This window comes from Tachysurus vachellii, chromosome 4 (genome assembly GCF_030014155.1).
Source record: "Tachysurus vachellii isolate PV-2020 chromosome 4, HZAU_Pvac_v1, whole genome shotgun sequence".
NCBI classification, from domain to species: Eukaryota; Metazoa; Chordata; class Actinopteri; order Siluriformes; family Bagridae; genus Tachysurus; species Tachysurus vachellii.
In genome coordinates, this window is record NC_083463.1 from 17,083,006 (window position 1) to 17,099,260 (window position 16,255).

At 40.4% G+C, this 16,255-nt stretch overlaps 1 protein-coding gene across 2 annotated transcripts in view; it reads right to left on the reverse strand.

The window, feature by feature from the left end:
- tafa3a (TAFA chemokine like family member 3a) overlaps positions 1-16,049 on the reverse strand; it is a 70,682-nt gene extending 54,633 nt beyond the window's left edge. Inside the window, exon 1 of one of the 2 annotated variants that reach the window (XM_060867109.1) lies at positions 15,828-16,049. The gene's annotated coding sequence lies outside the window, so the exon portion shown is untranslated. Of the gene's footprint in view, positions 1-15,575 lie in introns of both variants that reach the window. The other variant, XM_060867108.1, reaches the window with a different exon arrangement.
- Positions 16,050-16,255: the final 206 nt, after the last annotated feature.

Below are 16,255 nucleotides of genomic sequence, written 5' to 3' on the forward strand. Positions count from 1 at the left end.
ACTCTGACAGTCCCTCATTCTTCTCCAAATGGCACCTTCCTGTCCACAGAGGCACAGCCAAAGCAGAGTCCCCCAAAACACAGAGGGTCCATTGCTCTTTGGTGCACACACACATACACACAGACTCTCACATGCCCACGGATGTACACAGAAACCGCAAAGGCATGCAGAAGGCACACACATACTTATGCAATTAGAGATACATGCAACATACATACACTGGTATGTCTTCTCACTTCATTGAAATATAGCAGATGTTCATCGCCATTCAAATATTACACTTGTTCATCACAATCGTTAAAATAGGCATGCTTTTAACACCAGCTGCAGTCTGTTAAGAAAAATAATATCAACTGTGTTCTTTTCCTGACTTTTTTCCTGAGCTGTCATAAGGATGCACATGCTCCCACTCCACCTCTTCAACCTGTCATTACACTAAACATGAACATTCTAAAGGATGTTGCCTCTTAAACTAATAGGACATTAGAACTTAAATTTCATTAGAACATCCAACTTAAAATTGTTTGTGTCTGTCTGAAAGAGAAATGAACCCTAAATCTGACCAGCGGTGAGATCCAGAACGCTAATACGCTTATCCCCAATAAGAAAGCCATACGAAGCATGAGTGTAATGGGCACAGGAGGCTTGTCCCTCATGATCTTCTCCCTACACGTGAAATAGTGACCTTCCCACAAGCTGTCTACTCGTTCTACCAGCCACCCACTCTTCCTCCGACTGATTCATCGCTCTATCCAGTTGGGCTCCTTTCTTCGATTTGCACGATTGTGTCGTGCGGTTACATCAGCTTATCCAGGAGAAAGTGAGAGACAGAATGAAAGGGGGCGTAAGAAAGAAGCAGTGCAAACAGGACTGCCTTGGGCAGCAGATCCTTGAGCCAAGTCACACATTGTGTTCATTCATCACCCCACTGTGGGGCACAAGTTGATTAAAGTAGATCTAGTCATGGTTCTATTCATCTAAGTGATGTGTGAGAATTTGTGGTTTTTGCACGTGTCTCTTGTGTGTGTTTGTGTGTTTTAGGGGGTATAGTGTGGGACAATCAAATATCCTTTCTAGAAGAGAAACAGAACAGGGATGGGTGCAGGAATCTTATGTTTGCCATCGTTGGTAGACAGATGGCATATTGTGATTTTAAAAACCTATTTCGACAGCTCAGATTCTATAATATCATATGTAATTTCTCTGATTTTCATAAATGATTTACCTAATAGCCAGCAATATCCACTTAACATATCATTTATTTTTTCTTTATTTTATTAGTTAGCCACTGGCTAACTCAAAGGCCCAAATGATTTTTTGCTACACTACAAATGATCTAAATATCAATAATCTAATTTATGTTTACTTATTCATTTACAATTCCAGCATATGGCAGACACCCTTATCCAGAGTGACTTACATTTATCTGACGTATACAGCTGAGCAATTGAGGGTTAAGAACCTTGCTCAGGGGCCCAGCAGTGGCAGATTGGTGGACAAGGGATTCAAACTCATGACGTTCCGAGCATCCGAATTCCCGTTCTCAAGCAATCTTCGTCGTCAGAAAAACCAAGAGTGTAAGCAGAGTAGATTTTAATTTAAAACTTGATTTAGTGGTAAGACATTTACAAGTGAGCATTTCTAGTTGGACTTGTTTTAAACATTTACACATATTTACACATATCTGTGGTTACACATGAGCATTAGTGAGATCAGGTGCTGATGTCAGGTGAGGAGGCCGTGGTGCAGTCAGTGTTTCATTAGTAAAAGTTCTTTTACTCCAGCCTTGGCAAGCCATGTCTTCATAGAGCTCACTTTGTGTACAAGGGCATTATCATGCTGGAACATGTTTGGGCTCCTTAGTTCCAGTGAAGGTCAATTTTAATCCCTGATCATGCAGATAAATTCTGTAAAATTGTGTGCTTTCACCTTTTTCACAGCCATCATGGGAAATGGCACGTATGGGTGTAATGGTCAGGTGTACATAAACATTTGGCAATGTCTGCACATTAAGGTGTTTGAATATCATGATCTGTGCGTACTTCTGTTTATTAATGTACAAGTTATTCAGAATCACATTGAACTTGGAAAGATAAACTAACCACACCAACAACTATTTATCAGAATACATCCATTGACTTCTTAATAACAAAGAGAGTACTGAAGCTCTAAAACTAACTACACAGTCCACCACTTGTTTAAGCTGACAGCTGCTGAAATAGAGCAATCATGTTCTCCTAACCCTTACCTACTATTTTACTGTGACATTATAAGTTAGAGAAACCATCATAAATATAGATTCTTAAACCTCAAATTTGATATAGGCTCTAATCTGGGTGACCTGGACATAGCAATGGACAAGTTCAAGCTATCCAAGTTCTCAACAGGTTCATTACAGAAATAGTGAAACAGTAAAACTATGCATGGTGCCATACCTTTATTGTTTGAATGGGAAAGTGTAAAGACAGAGCAAGGAGGCTTGGACACTCTCATGAGACCCAAAAGTGCTCCATGGGAAAAACAGAATTTGCAGTCCATATTACCTTGTGTTTGATAGAAACAACCCGTGCAAACATCCACAAGATAAGTACACTGACTCATAACACCATGTTCATAAGACCAGTAAAAAACACTATGAGGAAGAGGCACATCTTGTTTAGTTGGATGTCACATTAAGGGCTGGTTGTGCAACCCCTCTCTATAGGCCATTATTAAGACATGCACCCCTTGCAGTGCAAAGCTAATTTGACTGATATCCTATCATGAAACATTTCTAGTCCCATGGGGGCTAGGGCAAAAAGCATCCACATTCACAAGGCAAAAAGGGCATTAGGAGGCACTGAATGGATTGATGAATAGGAAAGTGATGTAAATAATATTCTGTTACAATCACATTCAATCAACTGAATGTGCAAGACAGCATGTGCAAAGATAGCAAAAACAGTGTGCAAAAAACAGCATGTGGTATTTGATATGGGTTGATATTGGATGTGTGTTTGGTGCAGATCAGTGCAGTCCACACAGTTGAGTGTGTGTGTGTGTGTGTGTGTGTGTGTGTGTGTGTGTTTGGTACAGTTCAGTTCAGTTTTTGAGGAGTCGATGGCTTGTGGAAACAGTATGTTACATAGTCTGGTCGCAAGGGCCCGAATGCTTTGGTACCTTTTTCTAGGCAACAAGAGGGTGAAGAGGGTGTGTGAGTGGTGTGTGGGGTCATCCACAATGCTGTTGGCTTTTCTGTGTAAATGTCCATGATAGAGGGAAGAGAGACTCCAATGATCTTCTCAGCTGTCCTCACTATCTGCTGCAGGGTCTTTTGATCCGAGATGGTGCAGTTCCCGAAACCAGACAGTGATGCAGCTGCTCAGAAAGCTCTCAATGGTCCCTCTGTAAAGCGTAGTCAAGATGGGGGAGGGAGATGTGCTTTCTTCAGACTTCATAGGAAGTAGAGACGCTGCTGTTCTTTCTTGGTGATGAGTTACCAGGTGACGTTCTAAGCTAGATGAACACCAAGGAATTTGGTGGTCTTGGTCTCTATGGAGAATCCGTTGATGTTCATCAGAGAGTGGTCGCTCCAATTGTGCAAATAAATAACCTAAATTTAAAAACCTAAGCTAATTGAATATGACCTCTTCTTATTTCTTCTTAATTTCTATTCATTCTTTTTAACTTATCTTCTTGAATTTAATTTATTTAAATGCAACTATAACCCCTCCAACGTATAACTGTAACCAGCGTATAACTGCACGCTTGCGTGTAACTAGTATTGTCTCACACTTCCAGTGTCAAATCAGAGTTTCTTTTGTTTTTAACTGCATCATAGGTGCAGATTTACAGTGAACCTACAGTAACCAGAATTATGCGGACATTGAAGAAGGCTGAATGAATAAGGCACTTGGCTGATGTGGAACTAAAATATAAGAACTAAAATAAACCTACACTCACAGATGCTGAGACACACACATACACACACACATACCCCTGAACAAGCTTTAGCAAGTCAACAAATTTAATTATGAAATAATGTACAGTTGACATCTGCTGATCCTAAACTGGTCGATGATGGCTGCCCTAACTGCATTATGTATGAGAACAAAATGGTCCAGGCTTAATAACTCTTTGTGTGGCGTTTGATGTGTGTGTGTGTGTGTGTGTGTGTGTGTGTGTGTGTGTGTGTGTGTGTGTTTTCTTGCATCTGCGATGTTTATATATGTATTTGTGTGGATGTGGGTTTCTCTATTTCCAACTTGATCCTACACACTGCTTTCTCTTATTCTGCATCTTTCATTATTTATTTCTCCCCTAGCTTCACTTGACAGTTATTTTGTCAAGCTGTGTCGAGAACTAAATAATTGCCTCAATATTTTTCAAATTGATTTTGGTGTGCACATCTAATACATTGCTCTCTGCAGAGGCAGTTGGCCTTTGTTTTCTTCTATCTTCAAACAATGGGAGGAAAATAAGCTCAGCTCATTACTGGGTGTGTTTAGTGTGCAAACACATTTAATAAATGCTTGTTTATATCAGTTTTGAGCACTGATTCACAAGGAATTGGTGGTCACTTGCTTAAAATCAATAAAACATGACACAGATTGTGTGTGGTTGTTGCACTGGAGTTTGTGTTGCTTGTGTTCATGCTCATCCTCCGTAAATATCCAGCATTACATTATTGTTATGCCCTCTTCCTCGCAACACACCTTTAGCCGGAGCTTGAGAGACTTCTGTCTACAACAAGACTTTCGACCATGAAAGCATGGATTTGAAATACATGCATGGGTTTATTTATCTTAGCTGCATTTCTGGCAAGGCACACACATTTGTTTACTGTCATAATCTTTTAATATTATAACATGTTCAGTTGGCTACATCAGCAGTGACAGTGTCAGAAATCTTATTTGAGGCTACATCTGTCTGTTTTCTGTAGAGCTTTTCCTACACTGGGTCATGGGGAGCCTGGAGCCTATCCCAGGGTACTTGGGACACAAGGTAGGGGTGACCCTGGACAGGGTGCCATCCCAACTAAGGGCACACACACATGCCCTGGAGAAGGATGTAGAGAAGCCAATCAGCCTACAACACATGTCTATGAAATGGGAGAAGAAACAAGAGACCTGGAGAAAACCCTGAAGCATAGGAAGAATATACACAATAAAGGTAGAGGTACATTTATTTTACTTATATCTTTATTTTTAGAATGAAACAGCATGAGGAAGCCCAGGTACTGCCACAACTACTAAGAGTATGTCTTTGCAAGAACTCATTGCATTCATAATTTACAGCAACTAACCCCCTCTGAGTTCCAACTGGTCAATGTGATGTGCCTGTGCATTAAGCATGTATTGTAAATTCCTCCCTCTGTCCCATTTCATCAGCTCGCTGCCGGTTCACCACCCTGCTGGCTAGTGATTAAGCCAAGTGAGAGAGGGAGACTGAATATAGGCCCTGACTCCTGAGAGCCAGAAACCAGGACGGCTGGTGAAAAAGCTGCGTGAATGAAAACAACGAGTAAAAGAAGGAAGGAGAAAGATAAGAGGAAAATGAATCATGAAGAGTAGTCATTTCTGACATTCACCCGTTGACTGTTCAGTACACTTTTAACCTTTTCCCTTGCAAGGTTACTGATCTTTTGGATCCCAACAAGAGCAATGGAATCAAGAGAAAAAGAAGAAAAGAAATAAAAAAAAGACCAAGTTATGAGCCACTGGACATCATTCCTGAGCTGAGAGCCAGGGTTTTCCTGACATGGAGGAGAAGACGAGGCGTTTTGGAGGGGAGAGAACAAGGTAAGAGTGTGCATTAGTGCATTCTTGTGCACTTCAGCTACCATTAATGAGGGGCCAAAAACAGGCTGTCTGTCCACACACACTTACTTGCTGTCATCACCAGATGTTTCCACTGTCTGCTTCGTTCTTACACAGAGGGAGGGTGGGCAAAAATAAAGATTGAGGCTTTTAATAAATGAATGAAGAAGAGTGTGTGTGGAACCATAAGCCACAGAGAGAAATAAAGAATGAGAGTGTAGAAATGTAAGCGGAATTTAGAGCTACACAGTGAGGAAAGCACAGCTAAAATGAGGTCATTATTCCATAAGGAATTTACGCATGTCAGTGAGCATGTCGCAGTCTGGAAACTTCTCCAAACAGCAATTCAAAGCAAGATGTCGTGTATGATAGGAGTGCAGTTCGTAATCACATTTATCTTAATCAATTCTTCTGCTGTTGTAAAGACAACTGATTAGATGTCAGTGTAGAGATGAGCGCATCTGGAATAAAGTGGCTGTTATACATGCCGGATTAAACATGATCGTAGGCTGGAGTGGATCCTAAACACACTTCTGAACCCATGACTGAAACTGAGACTACAAGGTCTGTTTGAGAGACAGGCCTGTGAGACTTTGCAATCAATCTAAAATGACCAGCTCTACCATGACTGCCAGTTGCCTGTCTGCAGACGTGGCCGATCAGTGACAGTTGAATATGTGGTTCGTAGACACGTAGCTACAGTAGAAATGTGAGTGCTTGCTCTCCAGTTCGTATGGACATGTGAGCTCCAGAGGTGACTGACAGGTCTTTTCTGGCCCCTTGACGCATAACTATGAAAGAGGAAATACAGGGGAAAGAGAAAACATCAGGGTAGACTTTCTTACACAGTATTTTTCAGGGGAAAGGGAGTGTGTGTGTGTGTGTATGTGTGTATGTGTGTGTGTGTGTGTGTGTGTGTGTGTGTGTGTGAGAGAGAGAGAGAGAGAGAGAGAGAGAGAGAGAGAGAGAGAGAGAGAGAGAGCAAAGAGGCGGACATATTTGTAGGCGTTCATGATTTGTCAGTACTTCCTGAAGCGGAGAAGTAAACACAGATCAACCTGCCAGACAGCAGGCCACAGGGAGAGCGAGAGAGAGAGAGAGAGAGAGAGAGAGAGAGAGAGAGAGAGAGAGAGAGAGAGAGAGAGAGAGAGAGAGAGAGAGAATAGAGCATTGTAAGTTTTAGTGATGTGGACAGCTTCCACCATTCCTGGGAGAATTTCAGCAAAGCTCATCTCCCCCTCTCTCTGTCTTCTTGTCATTTCCTCTCCCCCATTTTTCCTCTCACACCCTCAGCATAGCACCAAAGCCCAGGAGAAATTAGTCCCTTCCACTTATGCAGAGAGTCGGATCCGATGCCATGCTCCTTTTCTCCCTCCTGACTTATGATTCTACACAAGCTCTGAGAATTGATAGTGCCTCCAAAAGCAGCCACTTCTGCAGTTTATAACAAAAAACAATGATTTTTCTGTTCAGAAATATAATGCCTGGCATTTTAAGAGGTAAAGAGTGATTATACCGTGCATATGCTGTCTGTGTAGCCTTCAAACTAATTTTCACATTTCAGTTTGTCATGATGAGGGGAAAAAGGTGTGAAGAGTTGACAGATGGAATGTAAAGTTTCAAGGCTGCTTTTGAGCTTCTGTCTATGCATGATGGTTCAGCTATAAATCCTCAGCACAAAGGCAATGTGGCTAAAGGAAAATGAAGAGTCATCTGTTGTAACTGATTGGCTTTGGGAACTACAGCACATTCGTATCCTTCAAACGACAGTTGGTGTGTCTGTACTTCAATTTGTCATTTCTGGGGTTTTTAGGCTTTCCCCATATTGTGGATTTTGCCTGCTGATTACACTTCATCTACAGTACATCTACTCTTATTTTCATGTCTAACAAGCATAAAAAGATCAAACGGCAAAGTGCAAAAAAGTCGGCCTGTAGCCAGTCTCTAATGCAGCACACACATCGATAGCATGTATCTTCATATCCGTTTCATATTCCAGTTCTCTAGCATAGATCCAGAGATTAGAACAGCCTCTGAACAATGAATTTATCGATGCACGGGGCCTCACTTCTTTTGATGACATGCTCTCTTTGAAGTACTCGCAGCTCATCTCACAATGAGTAAGTTAAAGACTTTTACTGTTAGGTCAGAAAAAGAGCCCTTGCATGTAGGGTGGTGGGGGAGCTCTTCCCTTTTCCCCTGCCAGCCTATTTATTAGACATGAGAGGGTCAAAAATTGCCCTAGGCGCTCTTTTTGATCTGTTTTTTTACCTCTCATATTCCCCCCGCAGAATGTGGAGGCTGGCACTCGCTGTCAAACACGGATACAGAACCTTTAGCATAATTGTGTGCGTTATTGCCTCTTAGTCCCCTAATTACAATCAGGGCAGAGGCGATCTGTTGCCATGCCTTGCTCACAAAGGATAACCGGCAGCATGAGAAAAAAAAAATACTACTGCAGCCTGTAATTGTAATTTTCAGCCTCAAATTATGGCCTCATGATTGCACGAGGTGGAGCCTGACACAAGTGAGACACTGAAACAATGAAAGAAGAAGAAAAAGACAAGTGAGCAAATATGATACAAAAAAGACAAGGGCATAGAGAAAGAACATTGCAATGACTGATCTCCTTTTTCAGTCAGAGAACAAATGACACCCACATTTAGAAAGAATGGAAAGGCCACAATCGTGTGGTGTAGAGTGTGAATGGTAAGGGGGTAAAAGCCTTTAGAAACTTGTATAGCCTTGAGCCTTACAAGAAAAGGAGAGTGAGAATGAAAGATCTGTGAGAGATCAGGAAGAGAGAGCAGGGTCTAAACCACAGTGTCATTCTGCAGGAAGAGCAACAGTAACTAAACAAAACACAGCATCCTAAAATGAATCGTGTCCAAAAGTAACTCTACTGCTTCCCTTGGCACCTGAGACCATTATAAGGAGAAGCTAAAAGTCCTGCTTTTTGACAGTCTATGGTGAAGACATGCAGTGTGTTTGTCCTCTTTTAGCTCTGACAGCACTTTGTCTCTGTAAAAAAAAGGATAATTTATGTGGATTTAAAGGGAGGCTTAATTTTGCACATGAATTTTCTTAGAGAATAGTCCATTATATGCTCCTCCAAATTGAAAATCTGGGATTGCACACTTCACTGAGCTACATTAAATGGCTAATCTTTGCTATTAGATTGTTTTAACTATAGAATAAAGGATGGGTAATACAAGGACTTTTTTTTGCCATGGAATCAAGCACTAAGCTTAAAGCTTAAACTGTGATTAAAGTATATGTAGATAAAATATACATTATAAAAAAGGTCTACCTTATGAATTATGACCTTGAATGAATAATCTCAAACACAGCGCTCCTGTTTCATTTCTAATACGGTCAAATAATATTCAATACTGCCTGCAAAATGCCTTTCATGCCTAAATAGTTGGTATTTTATCATTTACTAGATCATATGAACATGAAATCCTGTAAAGTCATTTTCCTCAACATATAACGTATGTTATGTGTTACACTTATTCTCACTGCACTTGTACAACAACAATTTAGATATTCTCTTCTGTTCTGTTATACTATAGATCGTGTTTCCTGCAACATAGATGACACATTGAGGCCAAGTGAGATTTCAGCCATAAAAATATATTTTGTGCCATTTCAAAATGTTTTCCCTTTTTGTTGTGAAGCTCAAGCTCAAATCTGGTGGAGGGAGAAATAGGGGCGAGTGCAGTACAGAGAGCAGAGTTGCTTAATGGAACAGAACCCAATGAGTTGAGAAATTAACCTGACAGACCTGGTAAAGCTCATCCTTAAATGCTAATGATTTGTTGTTAAATACTTTTCGAGTCTGGTCAATAGCTAGTGGTTAAAAAAACTACCTAGATTATGGTGCAGCAAAGCAGGTAACATTATCACCTCCAGACCTCTTGTTCAATCCTGAATGTTATCCGTTGTATGGGGATTTCTTTTGGCTCTTTTGTTTAATCACAGAAACATACTACCATGTTGGCTGGATATGTTAAATTAAGTTTGTGTCTATGATGTCCTTCAATGGACTGGCATCCACGTGTCCATTACCTTGAATGGTTTTCATTCCGATTAATCAAACCATAATTCCGCCGCTCGCTCCTCATACACTGTCCTCCCTCCAGGTTTCCTCCAGCCTGTGGGAAAAACTGTATTTGTGCATAATAGGTATTCTAATTCCTCACAGCAAACAGCACACTGCTGAATGTATTTGTATAAGTCCATCTGGACACGGACACAGGAAACGCTCATTCAACGTTTGGGATTTAGCTGTATAAGAAAACATCTCTATCACTCCAGTTGGCACAAATAGCATCTTTGTATGAAATATGAAAGCTGGAGGATATGTGGGAAGAGTGAAAGCAATCAATTCCTGCATAGCTACGCTGAATGAAGAAGGCGCATTGTAATATGGCTGGCTCTTTTGAGTGGCACACTGAAAATAGGTCCAGCAGGAGCAAAATTGAGTAGTAAGAGATATCTACCCCTGAGGAATTTTACTGTGTGTTTGCAAAACGATTCACAACAGTGCCTCAAAGTCTCAGTGTGATAGGCTCCGAGGCATTGCGAGGCCAGGAGAAGAACAACAGGGTGATGGTCAAATTGTAACACAACCCAAGTATATAACCCGGCTCCCTGCACGAGGAGGAAAGAAGGAGAGAAGCATTTGACAGAAGCATGATTTGATTTCTAATTTCCGAGCCCCACATTAAACTGAATGTTCTCTTGCTCCCAAGGGAGAAAGACGATGTTCACTGTAGTCTTTCAAGCAACCGTTTTGCTTGTTTATTGTCTTCACGTTTTGTTGCGGTTACAGTTCATTGCAACCTCCCTCCACTCAGGCAAGCTTTGGTAAATGACACCTATAAAACATGCCCCCCCCCCCTCCTCTTTTCACATCTTTCTGGTATTATGCCTTGATGCCAAAGCTTTTACTCATGATCTCTCTGCTAACAGTGCCATCCTGCTCACTAAGAATTTCAGTCTAACAATAAGCCTGATCATTTTTTTCCTAAAGTTTGGACCATATTTTGCGCATGATAAAAGGAAAGTTTTCTGTTATAGACTTCATGCTGCTTCTTTACAGGGAACTAAGTTAAAAACTTTTCCATATTACTGCTGTATAAGGGTGCATAATAAACAAAGCCTATGTGCACTGAAAACAGACGTTCTTTCTGTCAAATTACAATTTAGAAGAATGCTGCAAACAGCATGTTATCCCTAAGTGAAATGTATTTTAAGACCAAATTTGCCGTTATGAGGTAACAAATAAACACAACTATTCAAAACAATGTACACATAAGAAACCATTCTTTATTTGATTTTCTCACATGTCTCTGACTGCAGCAGTTCGAAAGAAGGTAGCTCACATTAGACACGGTTTAATGTGTGCCCCGTTTAAGAGCAAATGACTTAATATATTCCAGTGTTCAGGGTTTTCATAACTAATTGGATTACATAAGAGAGAGGATATTTTCTGACACAGGGTTAACAGTGTTTTTCGGCTAAATTGTAAAACCATTTAAATGCACGTTTAAGACAATTTGAGGCTTCAGACAATTTAATATATTTTCTCGACCTAACGTGACACCATGCAGATAAATTTGTCATCACAGTAATTGCGGTCTAACACAACACAGTTAAATTGCACCAATATGACAAATATTTCTGCTTTGACAAGGTCTAGAATTACCCAGTTTTAATCATCATCTGCTTCTGCATCCTGGGAAGGTGAAAAGAATTCAGTAACACTCTCTGTCCAAAGTGAATTTCTAGATGAGTGTATAATGAAATCGCCTTCTCACAAGGCAAAAGGTGAGTTGTTTGTGTCTTACTGAAAGTCCTGCATATGTGATAAAAATAATAACATTCTAATAATCTAACCTTCACTATGAATAAACACTGTATTCTCAAATCCATGTGTCGGTCATCCTTCATTAGCAATTCAAGCGAACCCAAAACTGCTTTGGTGCCATAAACCTTCATCTGCCTGAAAGGCATGAGCTAGCCTGTCGCTTCACTCCACTGCTCTCATCCAGATGGCTCCTGCTGCTGTATTCAACATCATATTGTGATGTTTGGGGGCCGCTGTTGTTGTTTGTTCCACACTGAGAAAAGGATAAGCCTCCACTCTTATGAGCTGTCACGGCTCGCGCAATTGGCAGCCGCTACAGCCGAGAGGTCTGGGCACATTATTTATGGTGTGATATTTCCTTTTCTAAGAGTAGAACAACACCATGGATGCTATTTACATATTTGCAAATGCTGAGTTACATGGTGCTTAAAGTTGCTGCTTCATGCTCCTGCTGAATTGTATTAGTAACTAATAAGCCATCATTTACTGTGGAGTTATATCAAACATTTTTAAAACTTATTCAAATTGAGTGTGTCTGTAAAAAAAAAAAAAAAAGACATTAATGAAAAAAGCAAAATAATTATTCAGAAGTAACCGGGCTTGATTGTGTGCATCTTAACACAGGCACTCTGAAACAGAGAGTTATGTCTTTCTGCACAAGCTGCTCTGATTTATATTTGACACAGTGCTGGCCCAAATTGAAAACAGCTGAGCTATAGTTTTGAGGTTTAGAGATAATGGCAAACCCATCTAGTTTTGGTCTCACCTACTGACACAAGCATGCAAAGCAATATTCCCGAATTACTGCCTCTCAAATTCAATAGTGGTCTAGAAGCTAAAGACGGCAATGCCGTGTTGTTCTGTTGGAAACAAAACAAGGCTCTCGCACCTTGGCTTCATCTCCTTTCACCTCTGCAATAAATCTTCTGCCATCTATTGCGCGTAAAGTAATTCTTGTCGACACTCGCTACAGGCTAACGTTGCCTTGAGCTTTGATCCAAAATTCTACCTGTGCAATGAAAGCACAAGTAAGTCTTCTATGAGAGATGCAGAACAAGTGCTAAGCAACTAGATACAAACTCTATCAACACCTGCTCCATTCTAATGCCGGTTCTGAGTCATATGGTCCAAAACACTACTGCAATCACACACACACTCAAATTTGTGGAAACACAGATCTGCAGATACACCGCTCCTAGTTCGCAGTCTGATACACAGAACCTAAAAGCAAAATGTTAAGTCTTGTATCATTACCAGTGTAAATGCCTGTAAAAATCACTTCTCCACTCATTACCATTAATGACCTGTTTGGCAGGCTGACAGAAGTAAATCTCCCTCATGCTACACAGACATTCACCTAATGTTTAGCCTACTTATTCTGTCTCTTTATCTTGCACAACTCTTAATCCTGCATAAATATATAGACAATTACATATTTACATTAATTTGGAAATCTCTCATTAAACAAATAAGTCACATCTATACATATTTAGATTTTAATCACTTACACACTGGCACCACAGAGCTTGAACCATCTAAGATGAAAGATCATACAGGTTATAAACTTACAGATAGAATGTGAATTACTTTAATCCATTTATTCATCTTGCTCCTTGAAACTGGTCAGGTCAAAGTGTGGATCTTGAGGTGGGATAACACTGTCCTATTGACAGAATTCTGTCGTAAGGCACATGCACACAGACACACACAAGTACTGGCATGTTTTTGGGAGGTGAAAAAAGAAAAGAGACACAGGGAGGACATGTGTAACTCCACACAGCACAAACCAGAACCGAAGTTTAAACTGGAGAACTGTAACTATAAGGGAGCATCACAGCCTACTGCACCACCATTCCATATACAGTATACTCATCAGTCTGTTATTGCATTTAAACTCTACTGAAATACACTACACTATATGTATTAAACGTGCAGTATAATTATTTGGTGACTTTAATAATGCAGTCCCTGTATTCCATTTCAAACTGTTTGAAAGTTGCTACAGTACTTCTATTTTGCTCGGAGAATAAGCAAGGACTGTGCAATGTTGCAGTGTATCTCAGGGAAATACTTATACTCCAATCCATCACTTAATGTAAATTTAATTCATCATTTCTAAAAAAAAAACAAAAATCACTTTTAAATATTTTATTTCCTATACTATATTCATGCCGTTATTATATATGTTACTTTAACAACAGAAGCAGAGCTCCAAATGTTGCTGTATGCAGAGCTATACAATGAAAATAAAGCTTTTCGATTTCGATTTCTATGTCTATGTCTATTATTCATCACAAGTATTAAAATGCATAAGACACCTCATTCATACACATTATTCATAGAAATTATGTATTGAAATGCATAAGACAAATCATGCCCTAAAGTCAGTCACACAGATAACCCACTGTAATTATACAGAAAATGCAATAAATAAACCATACAGTCTGATTATCATCAAGCTCATTCAATATCCTGAATCATTATTCAAAGCATGACCCTGGAAACACTGTCTACAAAGCAGAATTTGAGCTTTTGATTTTGGAACCACATCCTCTTAATGTGCTCCTCTAAGACTAAAGCAGGATGCTATGGTGGTACTCAGCTCAATGCCGTCAGCAATTGCGACAAATAACAAGGTGGACAATAAAGCTGATAAGCCAGAGGGCCCACCGGCAGGTTTCAGTGCTGCTGACGGTGATCTATAAAACACTGCAACACTGCACGTCACCAGGGTGTGAAAGGGAAGATGTACAGCTCCTCTTGGGGTGGCAATTAATCACGGTGAGCAACAAGAGCTAAGGAAGGTTTTATTAGCAAAGCCGGACGAAGGACCATGATGGCGCTAATTGTGGACTCCCTAAAAGCTGGAAAGGGAGGGCAGAGTAAGGAGTAAGCAGAAAGAACAGACAGAGTGGTGCTAGAGGAAGAGAAGAAGCATGAAATGCCAAGGTGAAACCATGACTAAACCCTCTAACAAGATCGAGAATAGTTCCCCTCCTGAACAGTAGGCTATTTTCTTTCCCTTTTTTTCTCTTAAACACAATTTTTCTCATACCATAGATCAAATTTGTTCCACTTTTTTCTGTGAGAACCAGCAACACATATACAGAGATGAACTGAAAATAGACAGTAATATACCAGTGTTGAATTGACTCTTCATTACTGCACATATAAAACTTCAAAAATACTCACTTCGAATCACAAAGAATATCACTCACAATCCTTACACCATAGTACGATCACAACGACTGTCCGGTATGTTAATTATTATACCTAATCGACTCATATACCTAGTACACCTAGAATATAAATGCACATAAACACTGGAAGACATTGTTTAATTGTGTATTAATAATAAATTTACTATTTTTGTTAGTTAACGGAAGGTTAGGGTGTAACTGCCCCTAAAGTGGGGTATAAAGGGGCACGAACAAGCACACAGCTCATCCACACCTACTATACTACAGAGGCAATGCATTCATCACTGGAGCACTGCACTTCCAGTCAACACCATAAGCATCCTCCCATTAACACCACCTTCACTTCTACCCCCTCTACTAACCTCTGTGTTCACTCTTCTGCCATCATCAGTCCACACAGCTTTATGCTTGTCATTAATAATTTGTTCCTTTGCACCTGCTGTGTGATATCAGACCTCCATTCAGTGTTTTCTGAATTGAAAGTCAATGCTGCCTGCTGTTCTGCTAAACTGCAATCAGTTCTTTTACACGTTCAAGCACAATCCTTCTGTATTAAAACGCCTCCAACATGACGCGTTTTGGAGAAGGCGCACAATTACGCGCTTTAATGAACTGCTATAAAAACGCAGTGTATAGCTTATTATCTGCAGAATGCAAAATATTACACATTGCATTTGGAAACCAATACACAAGTGAATTTACCTGCCTGTCGTCGAGCTGTCAATCAAACCGTGGAAATAAGCGTCTCATTTGCTCTCCATTGACAGAAATAAAAACCCCCGGCGTCAAAAGGCGGATCTTTTGCTTTGCGCTTGAAACGTTCCCGTTAAAACGCATCACCTACGGATACATTTTAGGACGTGTATCTACTTGACTTTCTTTTTCTCTAGTTGTATTTTAACAGCGATAAAAGAAAAGAAAGAAGAAAAAAACTAAACGATTCTAAAAATAGACCTTGGCAAAGTTGCTTGGACTGCGCGCGCTGCCTCACAAACTTCCGCTGGCCAATTACGCAGAGCTGTTCAGTCCCAATTACGTGTAGGCTTTAACTGTACCAAAAAAAAAAATCCCTCCATTCTTCCATTTTCGTCCTTTCATCCGGTACCGGGTTCAGTTTGCGTAAAGGATGCGCGGAGGCCGGAGTTCCGTCCGGAACAAGGGGGGATGCGGCTCGACTTCTCGCCTCTGAAGTGCTGTGTAGAGTTGAGGCGCGCGCGGAGCCCCGAGAGGAATGAGCAAGATGCTTCAGATAAGTGTGCAGCAAAATAGCGCCACCCTACGGTTCAATTCATAGCGACGTGTCTGCTGTAGTCATACACTGAGGCGTGCACTAGAATTAAATTGGTTTTAATACTCGGTTAACAATGTACCTTCTTAAGACT